This window comes from Etheostoma cragini, chromosome 16 (genome assembly GCF_013103735.1).
Source record: "Etheostoma cragini isolate CJK2018 chromosome 16, CSU_Ecrag_1.0, whole genome shotgun sequence".
Lineage (NCBI taxonomy): Eukaryota > Metazoa > Chordata > Actinopteri > Perciformes > Percidae > Etheostoma > Etheostoma cragini.
This window is the reverse complement of record NC_048422.1, coordinates 19,751,357-19,764,038: the sequence shown is the minus strand read 5'-3', so window position 1 is coordinate 19,764,038 and position 12,682 is coordinate 19,751,357. Positions and strand designations below refer to the sequence as shown.

General features: G+C 34.2%; 1 protein-coding gene across 12 annotated transcripts in view; it reads right to left on the bottom strand.

The window, feature by feature from the left end:
- Positions 1-9,652: 9,652 nt before the first annotated feature.
- The window catches only part of LOC117959835 (disabled homolog 2-interacting protein-like), a 149,496-nt gene continuing 146,466 nt past the window's right edge, over positions 9,653-12,682 (bottom strand). For all 12 annotated transcript variants that reach the window (XM_034897165.1, XM_034897166.1, XM_034897167.1 and 9 more), the window contains one exon: positions 9,653-12,682. This exon is cut by the window's right edge and continues 887 nt beyond it. The gene's annotated coding sequence lies outside the window, so the exon portion shown is untranslated.

The window sequence follows — 12,682 nt, the reverse complement described above, 5'->3', positions numbered from 1 at the left end:
CCCCCCCCCCCCCAGATTGTTTTGGTTTCCTCTTGCTGCTCTTACGTTTCGACATACTGTTCTATGGCTTTTTAACTTTTTTTGACATACTATACTATGACTTTTTCACTTGTTTCAACATACTATACTATGCCTTTTTTACTTTTTTCAACATACTATACTATGACTATTTTACTCTTTTCGACATACTATACTATGACTTTTTTGACATACTATACTATGACCTTTTTGACTTTTTGACAAACTATACTATGACTTTTTTTGTTGACTTTTATTTGTTGGAATACTTTATCAACAGAACACAAACAAACAACTGAAGTATCATGGTGGCCTAATGGGTAGCACTGTGGACTCACAGCAAGAAGGTGCAGGGTTCAATTCCAGGTGGTTCTGGTCCTTTCTCTTTAGAGTTTACATATCGCCCCCCAGATTGTATTGGTTTCCTCTTGCTGCTCTTACGTTTCGACATACTATTCTATGCCTTTTTTACTTTTTTTGACATACTATACTATGATTTTTTTTGACATACTGTACTGTGACTTTTTTACTTTTTTCGACATACTATACTATGACTTTTTTACTATTTTCGACAAACTATAGTATGACTTTTTTCGACATACTATACAATGACTTTACTTTTTTTGACATACTACACTATGCCTTTTTTTCGACATACTATACTATGACTTTTTTGTTTTTTGTCGACATGCTATACTATGACTTTTTCGGCATACTATGCTATGACTTTTTTACTTTTCTCGACATACTTTACTATGACTTTTTTACATTTTTTGACATTTACACTATGACTTTTTTGGCCATACTATACTATGCCTTTTATACTTTTTTCGACATACTATACTATGACTTTTTTCGACACACTATACTATGACTTTTTTACTTTTTTCGACACACTATACTAAGACTTTTTTACTTTATTCGACATGCTATACTATGACTTTTTTACTTTATTCGACATGCTATACTATGACTTTTTTACTTTTTTCGACATACTATACTATTACTATTTTACTTGTTTCAACATACTATACTATGACTATTTTACTTTTTTTCGACATACTACACTATGACTTTTTTTTTGACATACTATACTATGACTTTTTTTTGTTGACTTTTATTTGTTGGAATACTTAATCGACAAAACACAAACAATCAACTGAAGTATCATGGTGGCCCAATAGGTAGGACTGTGGACTCACAGCAAGAAGGTGCAGTGTTCAATTCCAGGTGGTTCTGGTCCTTTCTCTTTAGAGTTTACATATCCCCCCCCCCCCAGATTGTTTTGGTTTCCTCTTGCTGCTCTTACGTTTCGACTTTTTTCGACATACTATGACCTAACTTTTTTCAACATCCTAAACTATGACATTTTGCGACATACTATTCTATGGCTTTTTAACTTTTTTTGACATACTATACTATGCCTTTTTTTACTTTTTTCAACATACTATACTATGACTTTTTTACTTTTTCGATATACTACACTATGACTTTTTTTTTACCTACTATACTATGACTTTGAACTTTTTTACTTTTTGACATACTATACTATGACTTTTTTTGTTGACTTTTATTTTTTGGAATACTTTATCGACAGAACACAATCAAACAACTGAAGTATCATGGTGGCCCAATAGGTAGGACTGAGGACTCACAGCAAGAAGGTGCAGGGTTCAATTCCAGGTGGTTCTGGTCCTTTCTCTTTAGAGATCACATATCCCCCCCCAGATTGTATTGGTTTCCTCTTGCTGCTCTTACGTTTCGACTTTTTTCGACATACTATGACTTAACTTTTTTCAACATGCTAAACTATGACATTTTGCGACATACTATTCTATGGCTTTTTAACTTTTTTTGACATACTATACTATGACTTTTTAACTTTTTTCGACATACTATACTATGACTTTTTTACTTTTTTTGACATGCTATACTATGCCTTTTTTACTTTTTTTGACATGCTATACTATGCCTTTTTTACTTTTTCAACATACTATGCTATGACCTAAATTTTTTTAACATACTATGACTTTAAACTTTTTTCGACATACTATACTATGCCTTTTTTACTTTTTTTGACATACTATACTATGATTTTTTTTGACATACTGTACTGTGACTTTTTTACTTTTTTGACATACTATACTATGACTTTTTTACTATTTTCGACATACTATACTATGACTTTTTTCGACATACTATACAATGACTTTTTTACTTTTTTTGACATACTACACTATGCCTTTTTTTCGACATACTATACTATGACTTTTTTATTTTTTGTCGACATGCTTTACTATGACTTTTTTACTTTTCTCGACATACTTTACTATGACTTTTTTACATTTTTTGACATTCTACACTATGACTTTTTTAGCCATACTATACTATGCCTTTTATACTTTTTTCAACATACTATACTATGACTTTTTAACTTTTTTCGACACACTATACTATGACTTTTTTACTTTTTTCGACACACTATACTAAGACTTTTTTACTTTATTCGACATGCTATACTATGACTTTTTTACTTTATTCGACATGCTATACTATGACTTTTTTACTTTTTTCGACATACTATACTATTACTTTTTTACTTGTTTCAACATACTATACTATGACTATTTTACTTTTTTTCGACATACTACACTATGACTTTTTTTTGACATACTATACTATGACTTTTTTTTGTTGACTTTTATTTGTTGGAATACTTTATCGACAAAACACAAATAAACAACTGAAGTATCATGGTGGCCCAATAGGTAGGACTGTGGACTCACAGCAAGAAGGTGCAGGGTTCAATTCCAGGTGGTTCTGGTCCTTTCTCTTTAGAGTTTACATATCCGCCCCCCAGATTGTATTGGTTTCCTCTTGCTGCTCTTACGTTTCAACTTTTTTACTTTTTTCGACATACTAAACTATGACATTTTTCGACATACTATTCTATGGCTTTTTTACTTTTTTTGACACACTATACTATGACTTTTTAACATTTTTCAACATACTATACTATGACTTTTTTACTTTTTCCGACATACTATGACAACTTTTTTCAACATACTAAACTATGACATTTTTCGTCATACTATACTATGACTTTTTTCAACATACTGTACTATGACTTTTTACTTTTTCGACATACTATACTATGACTTTTTTACTTTTTTCAACATACTGTACTATGACTTTTTCGACATACTATACTATGACTTTTCAACTTTTCAACATACTATACTATGACTTTCTTTTTTGACATACTATACTATGACTTTTTTTGACATATTATACTATGACTTTTTTACTTTTTCGACATACTATACTTTGACTTTTTTGACGTACTATAATATGACTTTTTACTTTTTCAACCTACTATACTATGACTTATTTCGACAAACTATGACTTTTTTACTTTTTTCGACATACTGTACTATGACTTTTTTACTTTTCGACATACTATGACTTTTTCACTATTTTGGACATACTATACTATGACTTTTTTTGACATACTATACTATGACTTTTTTCATTTTTTGTCATACTATATTATGCCTTTTTTACTTTTTTCCACATACTATGACTTTTACTTTTTTCGACATACTATACTATGACTTTTTTACTATTTTGGACCGACTATACTATGACTTTTTTTTCGACATACTATAACTTTTTAACTTTTTTTACACACTATACTATGACTTTTCAACTTTTCAACATACTATACTATGACTTTTTTCAACATACTATACTATGACCTTGTTACTTTTTTCAACATGCTATACTATGACTTTTTTAATTTTTTTTACATACTATACTATGACTTTTTACTTTCCAACATACTACATTACGACTTTGTTACTTTTTCCGACACAGCCTACTATACTAAGACTTTTTTACTTCTTGGACTTACTATTCTACGACTTTTTTACTTTATTCGACATACTATAATATGACTTTTTTACTTTTTCAGACAAAGTATACAATGACTTTTTAACTTTTTTCGATATACTATGACTTTTTTCGACATACTGTACTATGACTTTTTTATTTTTTCGACATGCTATACTATGACTTTTTTTGACATACTATACTATGACTTTTTTCGACATACTGTAGTATGACCTTGTTTTCGACATACTATACTATGATTTATTTTTTACATACTATGAGTTTTTTTACTTTTTTGGACACACTACACTATCACGTTTTTTAACATACTGTACTTTTAAATTTGATAACTTTTTCCAACATACTATATAATGACTTTTTTCTTTTTTTTTTACTTTTTTCGACATACTGTACATACTATGACTTTTTAAAAACTTTTTCTACATACCATACTATGACTTTTTTTAAAACTTTTTTTAACATACTTTACTATGAATGTTTTGGACATATTACACTATGACTTTTTATGAATTCTTTCAACATACTATACAATTATATTGATATTCTATGACTTTTTTGGACATTCTATACTATGACTTTTTTTTTTTTTTACATACTATACTATGACTTATGTATTGTTTTGACATACAGTGAACCCTCGTTTATCACGGCGGTTACGTTCCAAGAAGAACCCGTGATAGGCAAAATCCGTGAAGTAGTAACCTTTATTTTTTTTACAATTATTATGCGATGAAATACTCCATAATACACTTCAACCAAAGAACAAAACCTTTTTGCAGACCTAAGCATTTGTTTAACAAATAAAAATACTGTATAAAGTTTTTTTTGGTTTTTGTTTTTTTTTACAAATAACTACTGTAAAATAATTATTTGAATCATCAATACGAACTGAAGGCTTCAAATGTTAGCACCGCCCCACCCACCGCCCCCCCGCGACCAGAGGCATTGGATTAGAACGGGAGAAAATGAAAAGTGATTATGAAAAAAAAAGTACAGTAGGAAAAATAGTGACTCGCGTGTATTTCACTGGTCTTCTGACTGAGCTGCTGCATCCTGACTCCGCTCTGTAGCGTTTTTTTCTTCTAAAGCCCGGTGCAAGTGTGTTTTTCGAGAGAAGAACATAGTTATCGGTAGTTGTTGTCGCTCTTTGTTCTTCAGGGCAAAAGTCCGTGAAGCAGCAAGACCGTGAAAGGTGAACCGCGATATAGCGAGGGTTCACTGTACAATAATATTACTTTGATGGCTTTTCTTGACATACTATACTTTGACTTTTTTGGACATACTATACTTTGGCTTTTTTCAACATACTATACTACAACTTTCTTTTTTTACACACTGTACTATGACTTTATGAATTATTTCGACAGACAATAGTATTACATTGATTGCTTTTTTAGAACTTTTTTTGACATGCTTTACTATGATGTTTTATGACTTTTTTGACATACTATACTATTACTTTTGATTATTTTTTTTACATACTACACTATGACATTTTTCAACATACAGTCCCTGACAAACGTCTTGTCGCTTATCTATTTTGTAGAAACACCTGCTATTAACCTGACTTTTAATCAATCAATTGGTGTATGAAATAGCTCATATGAAAAGCTAAAACTCTCCCAAATGGAGTTCAATGCACTGAAATAAATTAATTTCACTGAAAAAAGGTTTATCATTTAAACAAGACAGAAAGTTCAAATTTTTGCTAGACAAAAGTTTTGTCGCCTATACAGAAATTGAACAAATTTACTGCAAATACTAAAATATGTCAGCAAATTAAATAGTGGTGCTGTGAGATCTAAATTTAATATCTTGTATTACTTCCATTAGCTTGAAGGACTGCATCCATGCCGTTTGGCAAGGATTCATACAATGTACTGATAAAGTCATCAGGAATAGCTAGGAAAGCAGTCTTACATGCCTCCTAGAGTTCATCGATATTCTTTGGTTTAGTCTTCCATGCTTCCTCTTTAATCCTACCCCACATATGCTCAATGATGTTCATGTCTGGTGAATCCCGGACCATCTTGATCTTCTTCGTCTTGAGGAACTTCGAAGTGGAGATAGAAGTATGCAATGGAGCACCATCCTGCTGCAGAATTTGGACTCTTTTATGGTTGGGAATATAAGAGGTAGCTAAGATTTCTCGGTATTTGAGACTATTGATGTTGCCTTCCACCCTGCAGATCTCTCACACACCCCCATACTGGATGTAACCCTAGACCATGATTTTTCCGCCACCAAACTTCACTGTTTTCTGGGTGAATCTTGGATTCATGCGGGCTCCAGTAGGTCTCCCGCAATATTTGCGGCAACTGTGGTGTAATTCAACAGAAGATTCATCTGAAAAATCCACTTTCTTCCACTTTTCGAGCGTCCATCCTTTTAGCTTGCTGTGGGCCTTGGAAAATGCCACACGGTTTTCAATTGTCTTTTGTTTAGTGCTGGCTTCGGGGCACTGATTTGACCATGGAGGCCATTTTGAGACAGAATCCAACAAACTGTTCTGGTTGACACAGGGACTTCAGGTGACCAGGTTTCTTGGAGCTCTGCTGCAGTTGAAAATGGGCTGGCCTTGGATTTTGGAGCCAGCAAACGGTCTTCTCGAGCAGTTGTCTTGCGGGGTCTGCCTGACCTGGGCTTGTCAAAAACGTCTCCAGTTTCTTCAAATGTTTTTTTAATCCTTTGTACTTGACGCTGAGACACATTGAAGGTGTCTGCCACATCAGCAGTGGACCTGGTCTTCAGCCTCTTGATAATCAAAACTTTAGTCTCAGGTTGAATCTTAGGCATGTTTGCAGAGGTCTAGTTGCAGTTGATGTGAAGGTCTAGTGTACTGGGGTTGTTTTTATACACACCTGAGACCTAATTGATCCATTATTATTCACAGGTGAAGCTCATGTGACAAGGCGACAACACTTATGTCTTTGCAAAAAATGACTCAATGGGCTTTACCAAGCTGTGAATATTCAAATATTTTTTGACATTTTCGTTTTGCACTGAAACATTATTACAAAAGCTGTTTCTGTTTGAGCCATTTCTTGTAAATAAATCTTGATTCGAAATATATTTCAGCGGCACTTCAGGTCAATTTGTACACAAGCGACAAGATTTTTGTCAGGGACTGTACTATACAATTACTTTTTTCAAACTTATTTTAGACATACTGTACTATACTATGACTTTTTTTAAACTTTTTGGACATACAATACTATGACTTTTCTTTGCTTTTTTGGACATACAACCCTATGACTTTTTTTTAAAACTTTTTTTTTGACAAATAACCTTTTTTACATCCTATACTATGACTTTTTATGAATTTTTTTGATACTATACTATTACCTTTATTGCATTTTTGACATACTAAACAATTACTTTTTTTACTTTTTGGACATGCTAACTCTCACTTTTACATGACTTTTCCGACCTTTTTCGACATACTATCATATGATTTTTTTAAGCACTTTTTTTTGACATCCTACTCTGACTAGTGATGAAAAAGCCTTAGTATGGTATGTTAAAAAAGTCATGAAAGAGCATCTGGGAGAGGACGCTGGCGCTGTCTGTTCGCCGCTTCTCCAGTCGCGTTAAAGTAACGCCAAGCTTTTAAGCAAACTTTTATTTATTCTTTTGAACCTTCTTACTACTTGGGCCACCGACCAGTGGACTTTTGAAAGCAACTATTTATTATCCGCACCACTGAACTGTGTTCTGGATTAGGTGATTTTTCGAGTCTAGCGGTGGCCTACCTGCTGCCGCTGGCAGAGGCTCGTGCTCGGAGACTCCCTGGAGTTGGTCATTACTGAAACCACAGTCGGAAAGATCTCCTCCTGGACAGCCTGGACTCAGTTTGTCCTGAAAACCACCCATCGCCGCTGCCGCAGAGTTGGAAGTCCTGTAGCTAGCTTTCTGGCTACGTGGCTAAAAAACAACGTGCACCTTCTCCATCGCCGCTGGTACCATCACTATGTTGAGTGACTCTGTTGACCAGCTGGTGAATCTCAACAGTTTCCTCACTCCGGCATGCACTGCAGTGATTAAACAACTTCTATATCTATAGAAGTTCCCGCAGAAAGTTTTTCTGCTAACAGACAAGTCACACCATCCCGGTTCTTTGGTCAGAAATGCGAACTGTTGCCCCACACATACGTCATCAGAGTGCCGTCTCCTACCGAAGAAGTAGTTTGGACGTCTCCATGACACCACCTCTCAGTGTGCTGAATGGGAAACGTGGAGCGGACTTTATTCTACTACGGCCAGTGCAAAGATTTGTTGCATCATCAAGTAGTAAAATCGCACTCTTAAATGCAAACTATAATTTGACTCATTTTTGTAATGAATATTTTTGGGCTTTTCTGTCTTTAATTTGACAGGACAGCTAGGTGAGAAAGGGGAAAGGCATGCAGGAAATCGTCAAGCTGAGCAAAATCTGGACCTCTGCATACGCAAACCTCTCAGTATACGTTTCCCTGCTCTACCCACTGAGCCAACAAAGTCACTAATAATTCAACTTTTTCAACACACTCTACTTTTACTTTTTTAAACGTAATATACAACACTAAATTTACACTTATTTTTCATCCATTTCGGCATACTCTTTTACATTGTTAAACGTAGCGTACAATAAAAAATACATACACTATCACTTTGTTTAAATTTTTTTAACCTTTTTGATGATTTTTTCTAAATAGCATGACTTTTTTTAACATAGGCTACTGTAATATGAGTTTTTTTAACATACTACATTATGACATTTCTCAACATACTAAGATTTTGATATACTCTAATATAACTTTTTACAAAATTTTTCGGCCTGGTATAAAATGACTTTTTGGACATGATTATTAACATACTATAATTTGACGTCTATGGCTTTCTTTACGACTTTTTCAACATACTGACTGTTCGACATTCTATATTATGACTTTTTTCAACATACTATACTATGACTTTTCATGATTTTTTTTCAACAGACTGTACTATACTATGACTTTTTTGACATACTATGAGTAACCTAGTAATAGGTCATAACATCATGTTTCTCTAAAATATTTAGTTATCTAAAGCACAAAACACTTTTTTACCTCAGCATTTCATTTCATGTTTTGGAGTGGAATTAAAGTATTTAAGTACTCCTAGACTGTTGCACTATACCTGGCAGGAAATCAGCTCACTTTGATAGTTTTGAGTCATGGGTGGGAGCATGTAGCTAGTTTAATTAGCCTAAGCCTAGCCAAAGAAATCTTGCCTCACAGAAAGCAATTCACAACACTGGAGCTTTCTGTGAGTGCTGTTAATGAGGTCCACTTGAACCATTGAATCATAGTGTATAATAACAAAGACTTTATTACTGCATACCTCCTGGCTTTGAGCTATACTTTAAACTAAGTGTGAGCATTTTTATATAACAATCAGCCCAATTTACAGCTACAGCTTGAGGGATTTTGCTACAAAATCAGGCTTTCTCCTGTGGGGAATAACAATCAGGCTGTATGTAGGTCAGGCTTGCTGAGGAATAGACACTGCTCAAACCAGTCTGTTACATCCCTCCATCACGCACTCCGTTCTGCCTTTGGACCTCGAGTCTGAACATGGTCCTTCTTGCTGCTTGTCATTTATCTAGGCCTGCTTTAGTATTTCATGAATGTGATTCTTCTTGCACACACTCAAATCAAGCTTAATTTGCATTTTACATACACAAAATGTCACAGATCAAAGATTTTAAAATAGCTAAATAAAACTTTAATAGGTCTAGTTGCAAATGTACATAAATTGCACAGCCACATTTTGTCAACACAAGTTCCTCTGTACATTATTGTTTTGTCACTGTTGTCAAAGGAAGCAGAATCCAGCAAATACTTTATACTTTCAACATACTTACAAAAGTATTTTCTACAAGATAATAGAAAACATACAACATATTTTAATTTATTTATAGCTTTATATATTTAAATGATCTTTTGTAGAACTGGCTGAACTGTCAAGAGCTCATGGTTTTCTGACTAAGTTAGAACTGTGGGAACAGGGATGGAATAAATGAACTGAAGTCTAATTAGAAATCAACATAAGAGAGCATCCTCTTTACTTGTTGTAGATGTACTGATACATGACTTCCCTTTATCAGTTATTTTTTATTATTGTAGGCCTGCACTGCAGTTTAAAGCGAGACTGTGATCTTTGCTTAACAACCGCCACTGCTAAATTATGTTATGCTAATCCTCTGTTTTAACTAAATGCAAAACGGCACTTAACAATTTAGCTAAACAACAGCTTTGCGTTAAGCTAAAAGGCTAAGAGAATCAAAGATTGCTGGACTCAATCTGTAATGCAGCAATTATCAAACAGCAAAATGCATTTAAATTTGGCAACGTTAGCTTACCTTAGCCACCAAAAGCTACTTGTTATTACAGGCCGGACAAGCATTCTATTTCTAAGGCTGTACTGTTAGCATCACAGTTTCTAACTGTTAAGCTTGTGTAAATCTTCTCTTAAAACATCCATGGTGTAAATCATGTGAAGTGCCTTTTACAGGATAATAAACCTACAATTTGCCAATGTTAGCTAACCTTGGCCACTAAAAGCTAGTTGTCATAAGAGACCAAGTAAGGCTGCAACGTTAGCATCATTATTTTCATGTGTTAAACCAGCGTAAATGCTAAATAGTTGTGTGCTGTTTAGCATTTAGCTAAAATGCGGAACAAGTAAAGTGACTTTTACAGTAAAATTTACTTGAATTTTGGACATTTAAGCTAACATTATGCCCAAATGCTACTGGTAAAAAAAGACCATTTTGCTACAAGGATGTAGGTTAGCAGTTCACAACTTCTGAATGTATTGAATAGAACAATGCAGTGCATTTTATTGCTAATGAATTCAGCTATTCCTTTGTAAATTACAGTCTCGCTTTAATCTCTGCAGTTGACCAATATTGTTTTAGGACTAAATGCCTGGTATAATATGATGAGGAGAAAAGTCATATATATCTCAGATATTTTGCAATAAGTGGAATCTTCAATTGTCTGAGGCTATTCCTTTCTATTCAAAAAGGAAAAAAAAAACATAAATACAACCGTTTGTGAATGAGCTATACCAAAAATCCCTTTCTTCGGTTTTTAATTTTGCCACATTTTTAAACACCTGGAACAGGTGCTGTGCTAAAAAAGAAGAATTAAGCTAATAATTAACACCAACCACTGAATGTAAAAGTGCATAGAGCCAGACTGATGGAACATACAGGATTGTATGGCATCCTCCACAACTTCCCAAGAGTCAAACTCCTACTTCGTTTTTTTGGCTAGTCATATTACACTCTAAATACAAAACAATAGCTTAACAGGGAGAACAGGGATAACACTGAAAGGTTAATTTAATTGTATAGTTCTACTTAATGAGGACAGATGACCGACTGAGCTATTTTGTATTTACAATATCCATATTGATACAGCAGAGTTTGAGCACAAGATACATTTACAAAAAGCTCTGTTAACATTAGGTAAAAATAGTGTGAGCATTTTATTTACACATTCCCAGGCTGTCCAGCCTCTTTATGCACTTGGTTATCATATATTTATTGTATATGTCTTCGGAAAAGCATTCAACGTCATCATCACCTTCGAATTGGCAACAAAAGAAAACAAATGGTGATACTGACGCTACCATTGGCTCTAGAGCGATGATGAAGCATGCAGAGCCTCACACTTGATGTTTAGAGTCGGTTTACTGGTTAAGAAGAATGAGTACAAAAATATACAAAAAACAGATGCTAAAATGGTATGGAGCAGTGACAGCAATGCAAGGAAATATTAGAAGGACCTAACCCAATGTTAAGACCAATTGGGAGTTAGTATCTTCACATTCAGAAGAACGAGGTATGGAGGGAGGGTAGATGAAAGTAAGAAAAACAGACAGAGAGAGCGAGCGAGATGATGCCACTTGGATTAATAGAGTCACAGTTTGGATGCAGCATACTTCATTACCACAAAGCAGTTAGAGAGAAAATGTTGTAACTAAGGAGGCCATTATTACAACGGCTCGCCAGTCCAGTGTATAGTATGAGTGAGACGCGTCTAAACACATGTCGCTCAATAGCTCTTGTGCTACTAGAGTGAGAAGACCACACATTTGTCTAAAACCTAAATCTGGGTTCAATTGATCTGTGTAAGAGCAATGATAAGCACCAGAAGAACAACCGATCACTTGACTGTGCAAGATGTGCAAGCTACGCCAGAGCTGTTAGAACTACTTTACAGACATTTCTCTCAAATGTAGTGCATACTGTATGTAAAGGGTTAAGCGTCATGGAGATTGGATGGGGTGATTGAGGCAATGGTGCTGATCACTGCTCGATGTGATCTCCTCCAGGGCTCTAAAGCAAGCTACACACTACAGTCTTTGAGCGTAAAAGAAGAAAATAAAACTAGATTTCACTCCTAAATAAAGGGCTGCTTTTATATTTGAGATTATCAAATATAGATATGTGCGTATACTCTATAGAAGAAAAGAAATGCATACATCTATATTAAATTTCATTAATATAGTATTACATAGAATTCATTTACTTTAGTGTTCATAATACATTTATGTGTGTACAATTTTGTTTTTTATCCTTTACAAATCCACAGTATAAGTTGTGCCTTTTTTCAGAAATAAGAGAGCTGTGGGATAAAGTTGAGGTGTGTTCCTTAATTAAGGCGTTTCATGTACCAATAGCTTCTCACAAAGTGCACTACATAGGAATGGGGGGGGGGGG